The sequence below is a fragment of the Heterodontus francisci genome, chromosome 11 (genome assembly GCF_036365525.1).
Source record: "Heterodontus francisci isolate sHetFra1 chromosome 11, sHetFra1.hap1, whole genome shotgun sequence".
Classification (NCBI taxonomy): Eukaryota; Metazoa; Chordata; class Chondrichthyes; order Heterodontiformes; family Heterodontidae; genus Heterodontus; species Heterodontus francisci.
In genome coordinates, this window is record NC_090381.1 from 35,562,096 (window position 1) to 35,582,655 (window position 20,560).

Consider the following 20,560-nt stretch of genomic DNA (forward strand, 5'->3'; position numbering starts at 1 on the left):
TTGCTTTCTGCAACTGCATGTTAGCTTTCAGTGACTTATAAACAAGGACACACAGGTCCCTTTGGACATCAACACTTCCCAATCTCTCACCATTTAAGAAATACTCCGTCTTTCTGTTTTTCCTACCAAAGTGAATAACTTCACATTTTTCCACAGTATATTCTATCCACCATGTTCTTGCCCACTTACTTAGCCTGTCTAAATCCCCTTGAAGCATCTTTACATCCTCCTCACAACTCACAATCCCACCTCGTTTTGTGTCATCAGCAAATTTGGAAATATTACATTTGGTCCCCACATCCAAAAAGTTTATATAGATTGTGAATAGCTGATCCTTGCGGTACCCCACTAGGCACAGCATGCCAACCTGAAAATGACCAATTTATTCCTACTCTGTTTTTTGTCTGTTAACCAATTCTCAATCCATGCCAGTATATTACCCCCAAACCCATGTGTTCTAATTTTGCTTACTAACTTCTTGTGTTGGTTCTTGAAAGCCTTCTTAAAGTCCAAATACACCACATACCCTAGTTCCCCCTTATCTATTCTGCTAGTTACATCCTCAGAAAACTCCAACAGGTTTGTCAAACATCATTTCCCTTTCATAAATCCATGTTGACTCTGTCCAATCCTACCATTATTTTCTAAGTGTCCAGTTATCACATCCTTTATAATAGATTCTAGCATTTTCCCTACTACTGATGTTAGGCTAATAGGTCTGAAGTTCCCTGTTTTCTTTCTCCCTCCTTTCTTAAATCGTGGGGTTACATTTGCTACCTTCCAATCTGCAGGAACTGTTCCAGAATCTATTGAATTTTGGAAGATGATCACCAGTGCATCCACTATCTCTACAGTCATCACTTTCAACATTCTGGCATTCAACATTCAGGTGCAGGGATTTATCAACTTTCAGTCCCATTACTTTCTCCAGGACTACTTTATTACTAATACTAATTTTTTCAGTTCCTCATTCTCGCTAGTTCTTGGTTCTCTAGTATTTCTGGGAGGTTTTTTTTGTATCTTCCTCTGTGAAGACAGACACAAAGTATTTGTTCAGTTTTTTTGCCATTTCCTTATTCTTTTCCTTTTTACATACCTATAGAAGCTTTTACAGTCTGTTTTTATGTTTCTTGCTAGTTTACTTTCATATTATATTTTCTCTTTCTTTATCAGTTTCTTGGTGCTCCTTTGCTGAATTCTAAAATGCTCCCAATCCTCAGGTTTACTACTTATTTGGACATTTTTTAAGCCTCTTCCTTTGATCTAATACAATCTTTAACTTTAGCCGTGATTGGATCACTTGTCCTGCTGGGATTTTGTGCCTCAAAGGAATGCAAATTTGTTGTAAACCTTGTATTAATTGTTTAAATGCTAGCCATTGCCTGTCTACCTTCTAATGTAGTTTCCCAGTCTATCACAGCCAACATGCCCCTCATATCTTCGCAATTTCCTTTGTTGAGATTTAGTGTGGCAGATTCCTATTTCATCCTGTATTTGAAGGAACCTTGCAATATGGGCACTGAAACCTTGTTGCTGCCTTCCAACTGTAAGACTTATTTGGAGCCTTCTGTAGCTGCAGCCTATCCAAACTGATCTTCAACATCGCCTGGAAGGAACTGTTCTGGGAAGCTCCTAGTGACAGTTGCCTATAAGCATTTGGGATGCCTCACCAACATAAAGGACATCTTTCCATACCTTCTTTTCAGCCTAAATGTTTTTTTTTATTCCTTCTATTTCTTTGTAACAGTTGTAAACAAAAATCCCTTTTTTGTTCCTGGTTAACCGGTTGTGTATGCGTGTGTGTGAGGGCTAGGATAAATAAGGGGCTTTAATATTTCAATCTGTGTGCATATTTACTTCATGATTGGTTAAACTTGGTTTATAATAAACTGATAATTTTGTTGCTTATTAAAAAAACCTGGTTGTTGTGCTTTATTCTGGGGAAAGATAGAATAATTTGTGTGTATGTTTACTTAATTGTTGGTTAAACTTGGTTTATAATAAACTGATAATTTTGTTGCTTATCAAAAAAATCTTGTTGTGGTGCTTTATTCGCAGGAAAGATGGAGTATATGATTGACTATTTTGGTAAGTGGGAAAATTTAAATACATGTTGTGGCCTGTGGAGAAGTGGGACTAGATGCACTCCTCCCTTACTTATAAATTACCTCAGAAGATTCTTATTCTTATTATTTCAATTAATGTTATACTAACCCGAATTAAAATTCCTTGGTTCAGATAAGAGAAAATGTTCACTGACCAATCACTTACCTTCTTTGCTGTAACATCACACGTCAATTTTCTTTGGAATGCTCTCAACCCACTCACTCACCATCCTAGTTCTTCAAATTCTCACTGCTGTCTCTAGGTTACCCTCTATTTCTGGGAAGCAACTTGCATTTTCTACAGCTACTGGAGGCTGAAAAAAGAGCACCGCTTTCCCCCTCTGCACCGAATTCCCACATGAACCAAATTCCCACCTTCATACTCTGACTACATCTCAATCAGGTGATGTCTTCTCTCCAGGCACCCCTTACTCCATGCAGAAAAGCTTTGAGAGTGGTTGCAAGGACTTGAGTTACATGGATAAATTGGAGAAGCTGGTGCTGCACTCCTTGAAGAAAAGGCTGAGAGGAGATTTGACAGAGGAGTTCAAAATCATGAAGGGTGAGGACAGAGCAGAAGGGAGAAACTGTTCCCATTGGCGGAAGGGTGGAGAACAAGAGGTAACTGATTTGTGAATGGCAAAAGAATCAAAGGGGATATGAGGAAAACCCTTTTCAAGTAGCGTGTGGTTAGGATCTGGAATGCATTGGCAGAGAGTGTGGTGGAAGAAGATTTAATTGTGGATTTCAAAATGGAATTGGATAATTATCTGAAGAGAAAAGATTCGCAAGGCTACAGGGAAAGTGTTGAGGAGTGGGAGTGGGACTAGGTGAGTTGCTCTTGCAAATTACCGGCACGGTCCTGACAGGCCAGATGGCCTCCATCAGTGATATAACGATTTTACGATTCTATGATAGAAGAAAGTTCTCCCTGTGTCTGCGTGGGTTTCCGCCAGGTGCTCCGGTTTCCTCCCACCTCCAAAGACTTGCAGGTTGATAGGTAAATTGGCCATTGTAAATTGCCCCTAGTGTAGGTAGGTGGTAGGAGAATGGTGGGGATGTGGTAGAGAATATGGGATTAATGTAGGATTAGTATAAATGGGTGGTTGTTGGTCAGCACAGACTCGGTGGGCCGAAAGGCCTGTTTCAGTGCTGTATCTCTAAATAAATAAATAAAGTAACAGAGTGAAGAGGAATGAGTGGCCCCAGGCCAAACTGTGTTCTTCAGATTAATGAAGGAGAAGAGAATACTGAGAAAGGAAATGAATCAAAAAGAAAAAAATAGCAACCAGAAAGAAAACAGAAACAAAAAGTGCATGACACAAGAACACAAGCATGTAAGAACAACAAGCTAATGACTGATAGAATAAAAGAAGGGAAAGCCCCTCATTGCACATGGCACCATTCAATCTCTCCCTAAAATGGCGCAGCCCTGAGACACTGAACTGGGTTAAGTGGCTAGTGGGCTTGAAGGGAGCGCATAGAATGATAGACAGAACATTGATGGTCGGAAGCAGCTGGGGTTGAGGGTGAAGAGGCACTCATTTTTGACTGGAGTGTCAAGTAATATCTCCCTTCAACTGAACAGCCCTGGGACACAGATTTCAGGGGTTCCACACTTAAAAAAGAAAGTTGCTTGCACAGTATCATATATACATACAGTATATATGGGAATGATATCCCAGAATGTCTGCAGATGGTAACTTAGTTGGAAGAATCCACTAACTACATCTGCAGCACCACAATGATATATTCAGCACTGCAGTTAAACCAGGAGCATGTACTAACTCCAGAATGATCAGCAGCACAAGACCACAACAGAGGTCCTAATGACAGTGAAACCATTTGGCAGGGAAGCTGTGACTGCTACCATAGATGCCCTGGGTGGCAGAATGGAAAGGGCTGTCTTTTCTGGCTTTCAAGTGATTGGTACTGGAATATAGACAAGTATCTTTCAGGGCTTCCAATTGGTGCCATTTGGCCAGATTTCCCTCTATTCAGTGGACAACCAGAGCTAAGGCCCAGGAAATAGTCAGCAAAAGGTGTTCCATATTTACTCTGTCCATAGCTGTCCCATTGCTAGTAAAGGATGCTCCTGTGCAACCTCTCCCACAGTTGGTCTTGGTTGCCTGTTCACCTGATGGCATCTCATTCCTTCCCATTTATCCTCCTGACATATACCATGAGGCCTGTTTGAAGGGTAAAGTTACACAGCACACTATCATGGTTCTAGACATTCTGACTGGAGTCTACTGCACAGTTCCCCAAGATCTGTTACAGTAACTGAAGCATGCCATCAGAATGCTGGTTTATCTGTTCTATAATGATTCTGGTGGCATCATGAATCCCACTGTCAGTAGTCACCTGGGTTAGGGAACTGAGCCATCAGCCACTGCAGAGAGGAGTTCTGACCTCTAAAGATCCACCCAGACAACTGTTGTCCAATTGTAAACATTGGTGGTATGGTGGACTGCTTCAAAATAAAAGCCTTACAGAAGATTCCTGAACAGCGAACATTTAAGTAGGCAGTTTCCAAATAGCTTGAATAAGATGGGGCACCAATAGGCAATCTCTCATGAGGCAGATTAAATGGGTCATGAAAGGTTGAAATTCCCACATGAATGCAACAGAACTGACTTTTAAATCAACATCAAACAAATTCTGGGGAAACTCCAGAATATGTGGGACATCACATAAGATAGAGCAAACCAGCTCAGTATTGCACAAATTTCTTGGATTTTGTGTTAAAAGCTCTATTAGTATATGCCCTGCAGCAATTACTCAAGGATGTACCAGCATAAATAACAACCCTGATTTAACAGCCATCATCTTTCAGTTTCAAGGCTAAGTGGAATTACTCCAGGTCCAGATGCAGTATTTGACCCCAATGCAATGGAATCTACTCAATAACATTATGTCCAAGAGGGGCTGGTAAAGCATTATCAGTTTTACTTTTGTTTTGTCTATTTATATCTTTTGACAAACAGGTTGCAGTAAAGTACTTGAATATTAAGTATCCACTGTGGAGCTTTGCTGGCAGAACTCAGGCCTGGACTCTGTCGAGCCAATTGTTCAAGTTTTACAATACACGTAGATGCTGTATGCTGAGATGTACTACAACTAGACTAGCACTTTGTGAAAACCTGCAAATCCTGAGGAGCAAGCAAAGTGAAATACTTTGTTCTGGTATTCTTGTCCAACATTACCTCAGAATTTTTTACAAATTGGAACTATACATCCTATAGCTCACCCAGTGGACACAAAACAAGTATAACCTCAATGTTTTTACTGAGTTTCTCTTGCTTTAGGCATTGGCTTAGGATCTTGAATTCCATTCTCGGCAGAATTGTTTTGGGAGAATTTTAAAATATCTGGTAGCATTTTCTCTCCTGATTGAAGTGAAATCTTTCTATAACCTGGTTTATTTCACTGGATAACTATCATAGGGTCCTGCAGGTGGTTTGCTTTTATCCCATGGAATCATGGAAGGGCGCTTGTGAAATGAACAGGGGACAGAGTCTGGATGTATCAAGGTCCCCACACATCCTTAGCGATGCTTTTCCATATCACCATAAACACATCTAGGCGGTCCCTTATCCAGGTTCTGACTGGAGAGGATTAACGCCAGCAAATCCTTAATGGAGGCCTCAGACAGATTTCCCATGGGAGAAACGTCGCTCTAGACTATAAACACCTCATGAAGGCACCAAAAAGACCAGCTATTTAAACATCGACACCACAGAGTGCGCTGCACATATTTTATCCACAAGCATCACACCCTCCCCAACCAGGCAGGAGGACCCCGCATTGCTGGCTGGGAATTGTAGTCCCGCCACCCCGTCGACGAGCGCGGAATTGGGCGGAGCACACTACAACTCCCAGAGGACACTGCGGCTGGGCTCGGGGTGACGTGACTTGTCACGAGTGAAACGGCAGAAGTTGAAGAGCAGTGACTGGCTCCGGCTGTAGCAGAGGGTAAGCTGTAGTGTCGGGTGAGGTGGAATGTTGCATAGCGTTTTGATTCGGTTACATTGAGTATTAGGGTTCCAATTTGAAATGTTTCAGCCTGTGTCAATTGGGCGGTTCGCAGGTGTAGCTGTCTGGGGCAACGGGCCGGTCCAGACTCGGCAAAGGGTGCTATCATGGCTCGAGTTCGTTTTGATTTTTATTTATTTATTTATTGATACAGCACTGAAACAGGCCCTTCGGCCCACCGAGTCTGTGTCGACCATCAACCACCCATTTTATACTAATCTACATTAATCCCATATTCCCTACAACATCCCCACAATTCCCCTACCACCTACCTATGCTAGGGGCAATTTACAATGGCCAATCTACCTATCAACCTGCAAGTCTTTGATGTTTCCAGTATTTCTTCCCCACCCTCCCACATTCTGCATCAGCGCCAGTAAGAGGAGGTGGGGCAGGATTTGTATTTACCCCCCCCCCCCCCCGCCCCGTTAGTATCCGTGCAGGCAGCCAACTCATAAACCAGGCGGACTAGTTTCTCTTACACCTGCTAAGTAATCTGTTTTTGCCTTTACCTTTGTGTGTCTTGAAAAATGAGCTGTCTGTTTACAGAACAGGCCTTGGGGTTGTTTGGCTTCTTCCTGTGTTTCTAAAAATACTGGCACAGGCTTGAAGGCCTTTTTTTTATGATGCAAGAGGGAGGAAGAAGGTGTTTGTTTATTAGTGTGTGGCAGTCGTTATCTGTGACAATGTCATAACTCCTACTTTTTCTCCCAGAAACAAAACCAAAATTTTCTGCCTTTTTTTTTCATCCGCCTCCCAAAAAAATTAAAATCCAAGTCGTGTTTGTCTCTTGCATCACATGTAGATCATTTTGTGTTTTTATATTTCATGGCGCAGTGGTTAGCACCGCAGCCTCACAGCTCCAGCGACCCGGGTTCAATTCTGGGTACTGCCTGCGTGGAGTTTGCAAGTTCTCCCTCTGTCTGTGTGGGTTTCCTCCGGGTGCTCCGGTTTCCTCCCACATGCCAAAGACTTGCTGGTTGATAGGTTAATTGGCCATTATAAATTGCCCCTAGTATAGGTAGGTGGTAGGGAAATATAGGGACAGGTGGGGATGTGGTAGGAATGTAGGATTAGTATAAATGGGTGGTGGATGGTCGGCACAGACTCTGTGGGCCGAAGGGCCTGTTTCAGTGCTGTATCTCTAAACTAAACTAAACTAATGTTGGGACTCTTGCATATTTTGAGGAAACAGTTCACCATGATGTCATTTAGAGCAGTTTACAGTTTGAATCAAGAATAGATAATTGCCAGTCTGGTTGGTTTTAATTATCAGTACTTGTTGTAAACATTGTCATCATTATCATTGTCATGATTGAGCCAGTTTGCACCTTAATCTGACTGGTGTTATTGGTGGGAGATGGAATGCATTTTGACTTTAAGGTATCTAGTACCAGCATAAGTTACTCTTAGATCAAATAGTTCAGGTAGTTCAGGCAGATCGAGTTAAGCTCCCAATTCCGGTCACAAATGTAGTTTAATTTTTCACTTACTGCATTAAGTTCTTAATTCCTCAATTAATACAGTGCACATAAAAACTTTAGCACAGTGTTAAAACATCTGTTATTGTGACATATTGGCAATATAAGTAAGTGGTGGAGTAATAGAAAGTGTAGTCTTACTGAATACTAGTGCTGAAAATCAGTTTCCTATTTTAATTATCTAAAAGATAACTAAGCTAGAAATTTATTGTCCAGTACCTGAAAATTGAATATTGAATCTTGGATTTGAATCGGTTATCGTGGGTCCATAATGTCAAAATCTGAAGCTACAAAAAGTAGGAGGTTTGGTAAACATTGAGGAGGACCTCAAAAGACTGGAGGAGGATGTAGAGCAGTTAGCAGATTGTGCAGGCAGAAGCTGCTTTTTGATGTTGTGAAACTGAAGTTCAAAAATATTGTTGAAGTAAACTCTCAGTGGGAAAGTGCTGAAGGTTTTGGGTGAACAGAGTCTCAGGAGGTCTGATACGTCATTCCCTAAAGGTGTAGTCGTACAAAAACATAATCACGTACAGCAACATTTTGAGTTTTATAATTGGGGACATAGGTTTCAGCTTTGGCTCAATGGTAGCAAACTTGTCTTTGCATCAGAATGTTATGGGCTCAAGTCCCACTCCAAATACTTGAGGACTTAATGCATATGCAGTACTGTTGGATGTGCCATTTTCCAGGTGAGACTTCAAACTGACTGCCGATTCAGATGGATGTAAAACATCCCCCTGCAGTATTCAAAGAGCAGGGGGAGTTCTGTTTCTTGGCCGATATTTATCTGGATCTTCCTATTCATTAAGGCTTGTGAAACCTACCAGGAAAGTGCTTAAAATCACACTTGCCATTCTGGGAAACAGCAACCTTTGGCCTCCTTGTCTCGAGACAATGGGTAAGCGCCTGGAGGTGGTCAGTGGTTTGTGAAGCAGTGCCTGGAGTGGCTATAAAGGCCAATTCTAGAGTGGCAGACTCTTCCACAGAGGCTGCAGATAAAATTGGATGACAGGGCTGTTACACAGTTGGCTCTCTCCTTGCGCTTCTGACTTTTTTTCCTGCCAAATGCTAAGTCTCTTCGACTCGCCACGCTTTAGCCCCGCCTTTATGGTTGCCCGCCAGCTCTGGCGATCGCTGGCAACTGACTCCCACGACTTGTGATCAATGTCACAGGACTTCATGTCGCATTTGCAGACGTCTTTAAAGCAATGACGAGGACGGCCAGTGGGTCTGATACCAGTGACGAGCTCGCTGTACAATGTGTCCTTGGGGATCCTGCCATCTTCCATGCGGCTCACGTAGCCAAGCCATCTCAGGTGCCGCTGGCTTAGTAGGGTGTATATGCTGGGGATGTTGGCCGCCTCGAGGACTTCAGTGTTGGAGATACGGTCCTGCCACCCGACGCCAAGGATTCTCCGGAGGCAGCGAAGATGGAATGAATTGAGACGTTGCTCTTGGCTGACGTACATTGTCCAGGCCTCACTGCTGTAGAGCAAGGTACTGAGGACACAGGCTTGATACACTTGGACTTTTGTGTTCTGTGTCAGTGCGCCATTTTCCCACACTCTCTAGGCCAGTCTGGACATAGCAGCGGAAGCCTTTCCCATGCGCTTGTTGATTTCTGCATCGCGAGACAGGTTACTGGTGATAGTTGAGCCTAGGTAGGTGAACTCTTGAACTAATATTCATGCAGCTGGTAACAACCCACTCTAGAGATTGATGGAATCATGGCCCTTAATCTTCTAAATTCCAGGGAGCATAATCCTAGTTTGAGTATTCTCTTGTAATTTCACCCTTGGATCCAGCCATCATTCTGATAAATCTATGTTGCGCTCCCTCCAAGGCTTATATTTCCTTCCTAACGTGGTACCCAGAATTGTTGAAAGTACTCCGTGTGCTTTAATGAGGGCTTTGTATAGCTGAAGCATGACTTCTACCCCCTTGTTTTCTAGTCCTCTAGATATGAATGCCAGCATTCCATTAGTCTTTGATGATTTTTTGTAGCTATTTGACATTTTAATGATCTGTGCACCTAAACCCCTAAGTCTCTTTGGGCCTCCACTGTTTCCAGCTTTGCACTAGTTATTTTGTAAATATTTACCAATCCTATGCTTTTGAGGTCCAAAGTGGATGACCTCACATTTGCCTACATTGGGTAAAACTGTGGCAAACAGATTTCATTCACTTAATTCCATCATTATCTCTTTGTAATTTTATGCTTCCATCCATCAGCAAACTTGGAATGTGGCTTTCTATTGAATCATCTAAATCGTTAATAAATGTAGTGAATAGTGAGGTTGCAACACAAATCCTTGTGGGATAGCACTAGTCACATCCTGTCAATTAGAGCACCTGCCCATTATCCCTATTCTGTCTCCTGCTGCTTAGTCATTTTCCTAACCTGGTCAGTAATTTGCCTTCAATTCCATATGCTTCGGCTTTACCTAACAGTCACTTATGATAGACTTCATCAAATGCCTCCGGAAAGTCCATTTAAAAAAACAAATCAATTGACACTCCCCTCTCCACTACCTTCGTTACCTATTCAAAAAAAAATCAATTGGGTTCATCAGGCATGACGTATTTTTCACCAGAGCCACTCAGCTCCAGACCTCATTACAGCCTTGATCGAAACATGAATACAAAGCTGAGCTCCAGAGTTGGTGGGAGTGATTGCACTTGGCATCAAGGCAGTTTTTGACTGTGTGGCATCAAAGAGCTCTAGCAAAATTGAAGTCAGTGGGAATTGGGCGGAAAACTCTCTGCTGGTTGAAGACAAACCTAGCATAAAGGAAGATGGTTGTTGGAGGCTGATCATCTCAGGCCCAGGACATCACTGCAGGAGTTCTTCAGGGCAGTGTCCCAGGCCCTAACGTTTTCAGCTGCTTCATCAATGACCTTCCATCTAGCATAAGGTCAGAAGTGGGGATGTTTGCTGATGATGGCAGTGTTCAGTACCATTTGCAACTCCTTGTTTACTGAAGCAGTCCATGCCCACATGCAGTAAGACCGGCATAACTTTCAGGCTTGGGCTGCTCTGTAGCAAGTGACATTAGTGCCACACAAGTGCCAGGCACTGACCATCTCCAACAAGAGAGAATCGCACCATCTCCCCGTGACATTCAATGGCATTACCATTGTTGAATCCCTGCCGTCAACATCTGGGGGTTGCCATTGACCAGAAACTTAACCGGAGCAGTCATATAAATACCGTGGCTACAAGAGCAGGTCAGAGGCTGGGAATTCGGTGGCGTGTGTAACTTACCACCTGACTCCCCAAAACCTGCACACTACAAGGCGCAGGTCAGGAGTGTGATAGAAGTTTGCATTAAGTTTGAAAGAGATATAGTTCATTCTGAAACTAGGGCCTTAAATCTGAAGAAAGGAAACTATAAAGGTATAAGGGGCAAGTTGGCTATGGTAGACTGGGAAAACACATTAAAAAAAAATTGCTGTTAGGCAATGAATCTTATTTAAAGAAGTATTGCACGGTTTGCAACAAAAAACTTTCCTCTAAGACACAATCATGGCTAATAAGTTAAGGATTTCATTAAGTCAAAGGAAGTGGCTTATATGATCGCCAGGAAAAGTGGTAAGCTGTGGATTGGGAGCAATTTAGCGTCCAACAAAGGGGGACCAAGAAACTGGTCCAGAAAAGGAAAAGAGATTATGAATGTAAGTTAGCTAGAAACATAAAGGTGGACTGTAAAAACTTCTTTAGCTATGTGAAAAGGAAAAAATCAGCAAGCATGAATGTGGGTTCATTGCAAGCCTCTGCAGGAGGATTTGTGGTGGACAGTGAGGAAATGGCGAAGAGACTAAACAATTACTTTGTGTCTGTATTCACGGTAGAAGACACAAAATATTTCAGAAATACGAGGGAACCAAGGGACTTGTAAAAATGAGGAACTGAAAGTAATTAGTATCAAAAAAGAGGGAGTACTCAAAATTAATTAATTGGATTGAAAGTTGATAAATCTGGACCAGATGAGCTACACACCCGAGTATTGAAGGAGGTGGCTATTAGAGATAATGGATGCATTGGTGGTTATCTTTCAAAATTCTATAGATTCTGGAAGGGTTTCTGCAGACTGGAAAGTAATGAATGTAACCCCAAAATTTAAGAAGGGAGCAAGACAGAAAACAGAGAACTACAGACCTGTTAGTTTGATGTCAGTAGTAGGGAAAATGTGAGAATCTATTAAGAATGAGCTAACTGGACAATTGGAAAATAATAGGATTGGGAAGCGTCAACATGAATTTGTGAGAGGGAAATCATGTTTGACAAACTTGTTGGAGTTTTTTGTGGATGTTACTTGTAACATCGATAAAGGAGAACCAGTTGATGTGGTGTATTTGGAATTTCAGAAGACTTCTGGTAACATCCCACACAAGAGGTTAGTAAACAAAATTAGAGCGCATGGGATTGAGGATAATATACTTCAATGAATTGAGAATTGGTTAACAGACTGAAAACAGAGTAAGAATAAATGGGTCAGTTTCAGGATGGCAGGCTGTTACTAGTGGGGTACCGCAAGGATCAGTGCTTGGGCCATAGCTGTTCACAATCTATATAAATGATTTGGATATGGGAACCAAATATAGTATTTCCAGATTTGCTGATGACACAAAACTAGGTGGGAATGTAAGTTATGAGGAGGATGCAAGGAGGCTTCAAGGGGATTTGGACAGGCTAAGTGGGCAAGAAAATGGCAGATGAAATAGAATGTGAATAAGTGTGAAGTGATCCATTTTGGTAGAAAAAACAGAAAGGCAGAGTATTTCTTAAATGGTGAGAGGTTGGGAAGTGTTGATGTCCAAAGGGACCTGGGTGTCCTTGTTCATGAGTCACAAAAAGCTAGTATGCAAGTGCACCAAGCAATTAGGAAGGCAAATGGTATGTTGACCTTCATTGCAAGGGGATTTGAGTACAGGAGTAAAGATGTCTTGCTGCAATTGTATAAAGCCTTGGTGAGACCATACCTGGAGTGTTGCATATAGTTTTGGTCTCTATCTAAGGAAGGATATACTTGCCATAGATGGAGTGCAATGGAGGTTAACCAGATTAATCCCTGGGATGGCGGGATTGTCTTATGAGGAGAGATTGCAGAAACTGGGCCTGTATTCTCTAGAGTTTTGAAGAATGAGAGGTGATGTCATGGAACTTAAAAAATTTTTAAGGGCATGACAGGGTAGATGTGGATAGGATGTTTCCCCTGGCTGATGAGTCTAGAACCAGGGGACACAGTCTCAGAATAAGGGGTAGACCATTTAAGACTGAGATGAGGAGGAATTTCTTTACTCAGGGTGGTGAATCTGTGGAATTCCCTACTCCAGAGGGCTGTGGAAGCTCAATCAATGAGCAGGTTCAAGACAGAAATTGATACATATCTAGATATGAATGACATCAAGGCATATGGGGATAGTGGGGAAATATGGCATAGAAGTAGATAATGAGCCATGATCTGTTTGAATGGCGGAGCCATCTCGAGCAGCTGAATGCAATAGTCCTGCTCCTATTTCCGATCATTTTCCATTTGTCTGGATTAGTGCAGCTCCAATAACATTTGAAGCTTGACACCATCCAAGACAAAGTAGCCTGCTTGATTGACACTCCATCTATTACCTTATACATTCACTCCTTTCACCACTGGTGCACGGTAACGGCAGTGTTTAGCATTTACAAGATGCACTGCAGCAGCTTGCCAAGGCTCCTTCAACAGTACCTTCAAAACCCGCAACCTCTACCAGCTAGAAGGGTAAGGTCTGCAGATACATGGGAATGCCACCACCTGCAAGCTCCATTCCAAGCCCCACACCACCCTGACTTGGAACTATATCGCCATTCCTTCACTGTCACTGGGTCAAAATCCTGGAACTCCCTTCCTAACAGCACTGTGGGTATACCTACAAACATGAACTGCAGAGATTCAAGAAGGCAGCTCACCACCACCACATCAAGGGCAATTAGGGGTCGGCAATAAATGCTGGCCTTGTTCGTGATACTCATATCCCAAGATAGAATAAATTAAAAAAAAAAAAAATCCATACTGGCTCTCGGATGCCCTGAAAATCTTTGAGGTATTCAGTCACTTTTGTCACGGTCCTGTCGTTTTTTTGGAATATGCAGTTTGCCTTTAAGGCATCTTTCACCCGTCTGGCCTATATATGACTCGGGTCTTAGGAGTTATAGGAAGGTGCATTTTCGTTGCCTTAGAAACAGCCATTTGGAGACTGCGATTCAAAGGGTGCATTTTCGATACCATGGAAACAGCCACTGGGAGCGAGCCTAATGTGATACATTTGTTAGTGTAGTTTTGAACTGTCAGTTGAAGACAGTTTGTCCTAACTGAACACAGACAGAAGACACAGACAGCTGTGGTGACAGCACTGAAAAAGAGCTCAATCATTTAAGCTGAAGGAAATAGGCTTTTGTCTGCTTAATTATTATTTCGAAATTCTAAAAAGACAAGCCAAGACACAGATCTCTGGTAATTTAAATTGAAGAAAGGGAAGTTTAGTTTAGTTTAGAGATACAGCACTGAAACAGGCCCTTCGGCCCACCGAGTCTGTGCCGACCATCAACCACCCATTTTATACTAATCCTACACTAATCCCATATTCCTACCACATCCCCACCTGTCCCTATATTTCCCTACCACCTACCTATACTAGGGGCAATTTATAATGGCCAATTAACCTATCAACCTAAGTTAGACTGTGACAATGTTTTATCCCTCAGAAAAAACTCCAAAGTCAGATTGATTCTGTTGAAAGTGTTTGCAGGTTGCTAATTGTTGAAATTCGCTTTACTTCGAACAACATTCTGCTAGGACTTCAAACAATATTGGACTGAAAGTTTGCAAGGACTCTAATTTTTCTATTTTTAAATGTTCATAGTGTTTAAGAATTTAGTTCTTTTAAAGAGTTAATTTGTTGATTTAAAGACATCTTGTTTGGTTAGCCTCATTCGGGGGTTAATAGATGGTACAATTTGGCTGGGTCTTTAATTTGGAAAGTTTTTAAATGATATGCGATCTGTGGAGGGACGCGATTGAATTATCAGTGCGTTTCTCCCACCGCAATCAGAATTGTATATTTTGATTGGGGGCTTTGGACAGGAGTGGTCAGTTGTAACACTTGGTCTTTAATTATGCACTCCAGTAATTTCCTGCCAACAGATGTTAAGGGAACTGGTCTATAATTCCCTGGTTTCCCCTCTCACCATTCTTAAATAATGGAGTGACAAACTCAATTCTCCAGTCTGAAAGAATGGTTTCTAAACTGAGAGAACTTTGTAGGTTTGCAGTTGAGGCATCTGCATTGTTCTCATCTACTTTAACACTGGAATGGAAGCCATCTGGCCCTGGGAATTTGTCACTCTTCAGTACCGTTATTTTCTTCTTGATTATTTTGCTTACGTTAATTTGGTGAGTCCCTGTCCCTGATTCAATATTAGCTTTTTGGGATTTCCAGAATGCTGACCTCTTCAACTACTGTAAATACTGATGCACAGTAATTATTCAACATCTTGCCATTTTCTTATTTTCATTGACAATATCACAAGGGGCCTAAATTGCTCCTGCCCACTTTCTTTCTCTAATGTAATTGTAAAAGCATTAGTTATCCTTTGCAAGTTTTTCTGACTGTCTTTTTGTAGCTCCTACTATCTGTTTTGTTATCCTTTGCTGTTATTTGTATTTTTTCCATTCACCAGGATCTGTGCTAGTTTTTGTATTTTTGTTTGCTTGTCCTTTTTAGTTTTATGTTGTCTCTTACCACTGAGTCATCCATGGCTGTTTTTTAATGTAGCGCCACTGCCCCTTAAGGATATAAACTGCTTCTGTACCACAAATTATTTTTTAAACACCTCCCACTGATCTTCTGTCATTTTTACCCATGAACAGATTTGCCCAGTTTACTGCGGACAGTCTCGACCTCATCGCATTGAGGTCAGCTTTAACTAGAATCTTAGCAGCTGTTTCGCATTTCTCCCTTTTAAACACTACATTGAAGTCGATTGTATGATTGGTATCTGATAAATGTGGATGCATCATTAGGCCGTTAACTATATCTGGCTCATTACTGATTTACTGAATCTAATGTGACATGCTCCCTTGTTGGTTCTGGGACTTATTGTTGCAGAAAACTATCCTGGGCACTCAGGAAATTCGCTACCTTTCTGAAGTGCTGGTCTGCTTATTTCAATCTATATGAAAGTTAAAATTCCCCATTAAAACAACTCTGCCTTTGCTACTTGTCTAATCTCCACATTTATACAATCTCCCACTTCATGGCTGTTACCAGCGGGCCTATATGCAATTGCCACTATAGTCTTGAATCCTTTTCTGATTCTTAATGCCCATAAAGTCTCCACTGCCTGCATACTTCTCGTTTTATCCTCTATCATTGAAGTAATTTCATCCTTAATCACCTAGGCGGCTACTACCCTGCTACCATTTTCCCAGAAGACCTTAGAACCTGGTATATTTATTTCCTCTTTGTCCTGACCATCTTACAGCCATGTCTCAGTAATGGCTACCATGTCATGCCCTCCAAGTTGAATTTGTGCCTGCAATTCATTCAGTTAGTTCTTTCTACTCTGTGCATTTGTGTAAAGAATGCTTATTTGGGCCACATACGCTTAACCTTTTCTTCAGCTCTAATGTTTTGCTCGTGTTTATTTCTCTCTCCTGGTTTAATCACTTTGCATCTTTATAGTTTTCCCTTTACCTGTATTGCCTAAAACACAATTTGTCAATGTTGGTCTACTCTCTTCCCTTTTGTTTGTTTTTGAACTATTTATACTACCTTTTTTAACCTGAGCCCTTTTACTGAAGTCCCTGTAACAGCCCTATTTATCCTTTCTGCTAGGACCCTGGTCCCAGCTCAGTTTAGGTGGCTCCCACCCAATGGTATAGTTCCTTCCTGTCCCAATACTGGTGCAAGTGTCCCATGAAATGGAGCCCCTGTTTCCCACACCACTCCTTCAGCCACATGTTCATCTCCCTAATCTGCTTATCCCTATGGTAGTTTGCATGTAGCTCAGCTAATCCAGAAATTATAGCGCTTGAGGTCCTGTTCTTTAATTTCACTCCTAGTTTGTGAATTGCTCTAAACAGGACCTCTTGCCTACTCTTCCCTATGTTGGTTGTGTCAACATGGGCTACAACAACTGGATCCTCTCCTTCCCTTTCCAGTATCCTTTCAAGCTGGTTTGAGATGTCCCTCACCCTGGCACCAGGGAGACAATGTACCATGTCAGATTCACAATCCTGCTTACAAAGGATGCTGTCTGTCCCACGAATTATTGAATCCCTGACAGCTGCCATAATATGCATCCGGCACCATGGTCTATCCAACAGGTAGCAAATACATTATATCTGTTGAATAGGATTAGATTCTGTGGATCCTTATTTTCTATCTTCCACTTACTGTGCGCACTATTGGTCACACCAACCCTGTTCTGAAGCAGCACCTCTCTGTGAGGTGTGACTCGGGGGGCGGTGGTGGCGTAGTGGTATTGTCACTGGACTAGTAACCTAGAGACTCAGGGTATTGCTCTGGGGACATGGGTTCAAATCCCACCACAGCAAAAGGTGGAATTTGAATTCAATTAATAAATCTGGAATTAAAAAGCTAGTCTAATGAAACCATTGTCAATTGTTGTAAAAACCCATCTGGTTCACTAATGTCCTTTAGGGAAGGAAATCTGCTGTCCTTACCTGGTCTGGCCTACATGTGACTCCAGACCCACAGCAATGTGGTTGACTCTTACACGCCCTCTGAAATGGCCGAGCAAGCCACTAAGTTGTATCTAACCGCTAAGAAGTCAATAAAAAGGAATGAAACCGGACAGACCACCTGGCATCGACCTAGGCGCCAAAATTGACAACGGCAAACCCAGCCCTGTCGACCCTGCAAAGTCCTCCTTACTAACATCTGGGGGTTTGTGCCAAAGTTGGGAGAGCTGTCCCACAGACTAGTCAAGCAACAGCCTGACATAGTCATACTCGGAATCATACCTTACGAACAATGTCCCAGACACTGCCATCATCATCCCCGGGTATGTCCTGTCCCACTGGCAGGACAGACCCACCAGACGTGGCGGCACAGTGGTATACAGTAGGGAGGGAGTTGCCCTGGGAGTCCTCAATATCGACTCTGGACCCCATGAAGTCTCATGCATCAGGTCAAACATGGACAAGGAGACCTCCTGCTGATTCCCACCTACCACTCTCCTGCAGCTGCTGAGTCAGTACTCCTCCATGTTGAACAGCACTTGGAGGAAACACTGAGGGTGGCGAGGGCACAGAATGTACTCTGGGTGGGGGACTTCAATGTCCATCACCAAGAGTGGCTCGGTAGCACCACTACTGCCGAGCTGGCCGAGTCCTAAAGGATATATCTGCTAGACTGGGTATGCGGCAGGTGGTGAGGGGAAAACATACTTGACCTCGTCCTCACCAATCTGCCTGCCGCAGATGCATCTGTTCATGACAGTATTGGTAGCAGTGACCACCGCACAGTCGTTGTGGAGACGAAGTCCCGCCTTCAAATTGAGGATACCCTCCATTGTGTTGTGTGGCACTATCACCGTGCTAAATGGGATAGATTTCGAACAGATCTAGCAATGCAAAACTGGGCATCCATGAGGTGCTGTGGGCCATAAGCAGCAGCAGAATTGTACTCAACCACAATCTGTAACCTCATGGCCCGGCATATTCCTCACTCTACCATTACCATCAAGGCAGGAGACCAAACCTGGTTCAATGAAGAGTGCAGGAGGGCATGCCAGGAGCAGCACCAGGCATACCTCAAAATGAGGTGTCAACCTGGTGAACCTACAACACAGGACTATCTGCGTGCCAAACTGCGTAAGCAGCATGCGATAGGCAGAGCTAAGCGATCCCATAACCAACGGATCAGATCGAAGCTCTGCAGTCCTGCCACATTCAGCCGTGAATGGTGGTGGACAATCAAACAACTAACTGGAAGAGGTGGCTCAACAAATATCCCTATCCTCAATACTGGGGGAGCCCAGCACAACAGTGCAAAAGTTAAGGCTGAAGCATTTGCAACAATCTTCAGCCAGAAGTGCTGAGTTGATGATCCATCTCGGCCTCCTCCTGAAGTCTCCAGCATTACAGATGCCAGACTTCAGCCAATTCGATTCACTCCTCGTGATATCAAGAAACGACTGAAGGCACTGGATACTGCAAAGGCTATGGGCCCTGACAATATTCCGGCAATAGAAGACCTGTGCTCCAGAACTTGCCGCACCCCTAGCCAAGCTGTTCCAGTACAGCTACAGCACTGGCATCTACCCTGCAATGTGGAAAATTGCCCAGGTATGTCCTGTACACAAAAAGCAGGACAAGTCCCACCCGGCCAATTACCGCCCCATCAGTCTACTCTCAATCATCAGTAAAGTGATGGAAGGTGTCATCAACAGTGCCATCAAGCAGCACTTGCTTAGCAATAACCTGCTCCGTGATGCTCAGTTTGAGTTCTGCCAGGGCCACTCAGTTCCTGACCTCATTACAGCCTTGGTTCAAACTTGGACAAAAGAGCTGAAAATAGGTGAGGTGAGAGTGACTCCCCTTGACATCAAGGCAGCATTTGACCGAGTATGGCATTAAGAAACCCTAGCAAAACTAAGGTCAATGGGAATCGGGGTAAACCCTCTGCTGGCTGGAGTCATACTTGGCGCAAAGGAAGATGTTTGTGGTTGTTGGAGGTCAATCATCTGAGCTCCAGGACATCACTGGACGGGTTCCTCAGGGTAGTGTCCTAGGCCCAATCATCTTCAGCTGCTTCATCAATGACCTTCCTTCAATCATAAGGTCAGAAATGGGGATGTTCGCTGATGATTGCACAATGTTCACCATTCGTGATTCCTCAGATACTGAAGCAGTCTATGTAGAAATGCAGCAAGACCTGGACAATATCCAGGCTTTGGCTGATAAGTAGCAAGTAACATTTGCGCCACACAAGTGCCAGGCAATGAACATCTCCAACAAGAGAGGATCTAACCATCTCCCCTTGACATTCAATGGCATTACCATCACTGAATCCCCCACTATCAACATCCTAGGGGCTACCATTGACCAGAAACTGAACTGGAGTAGCCATATAAATGCAGCGCAGTGGTTAGCACTGCAGCCTCACAGCTCCAGTGACCCGGGTTCGATTCTGGGTACTGCCTGTGTGGAGTTTGCAAGTTCTCCCTGTGTCTGCGTGGGTTTTCTCTGGGTGCTCCGGTTTCCTCCCACAAGCCAAAAGACTTGCAGGTTGATAGGTAAATTGGCCATTATAAATTGTCGCTAGTATAGGTAGGTGGTAGGGAAATATAGGGACAGGTGGGGATGTTTGGTAGGAATATGGGATTAGTGTAGGATTAGTATAAATGGGTGGTTGATGGTCGGCACAGACTCGGTGGGCCGAAGGGCCTGTTTCAGTGCTGTATCTCTAATCTAAAAAAAATCTAATCTAATCTACTGTGGCTACAAGAGCAGGTCAGAGGCGAGGAATCTTGCGGCGAGTAACTCGCTTCCTGACTCCCCAAAGCCTGTCCTTCATTTACAAGGCACAAGTCAGGAGTGTGATGGAATACTCTCCACTTGCCTGGATGGGTGCAGCTCCAACAACACTCAAGAAGCTCAACACGATCCAGGACAAAGCAGCCTACTTGATTGGCTTCCCATCTACAAACATTCACTCCTCACACCACCGACGTGCAGTGGCAGCAGTGTGTACCATCTACAAGATGCACTGCAGCAATGTACCAGGGCTCTTTAGACAGCACCTTCCAAACCCACGGCCTCTACCAACTTGAAGGACAAGGGCAGCAAATACATGGGAACACCACCACCTACAAGTTCCCCTCCAAGTCACACACCATCCTGACTTGGAACTATATCGCCGTTCCTTCAGTGT

At 43.2% G+C, this 20,560-nt stretch overlaps 1 protein-coding gene across 1 annotated transcript in view; it reads left to right on the top strand.

Annotated features, from left to right (window-relative positions):
• The first annotated feature begins 5,992 nt into the window (after nt 1-5,992).
• The window catches only part of plekhb2 (pleckstrin homology domain containing, family B (evectins) member 2), a 54,543-nt gene continuing 39,975 nt past the window's right edge, over nt 5,993-20,560 (top strand). The window contains exon 1 of the mRNA XM_068042000.1: nt 5,993-6,080. The gene's annotated coding sequence lies outside the window, so the exon portion shown is untranslated. The remainder of the gene's footprint in view (nt 6,081-20,560) is intronic.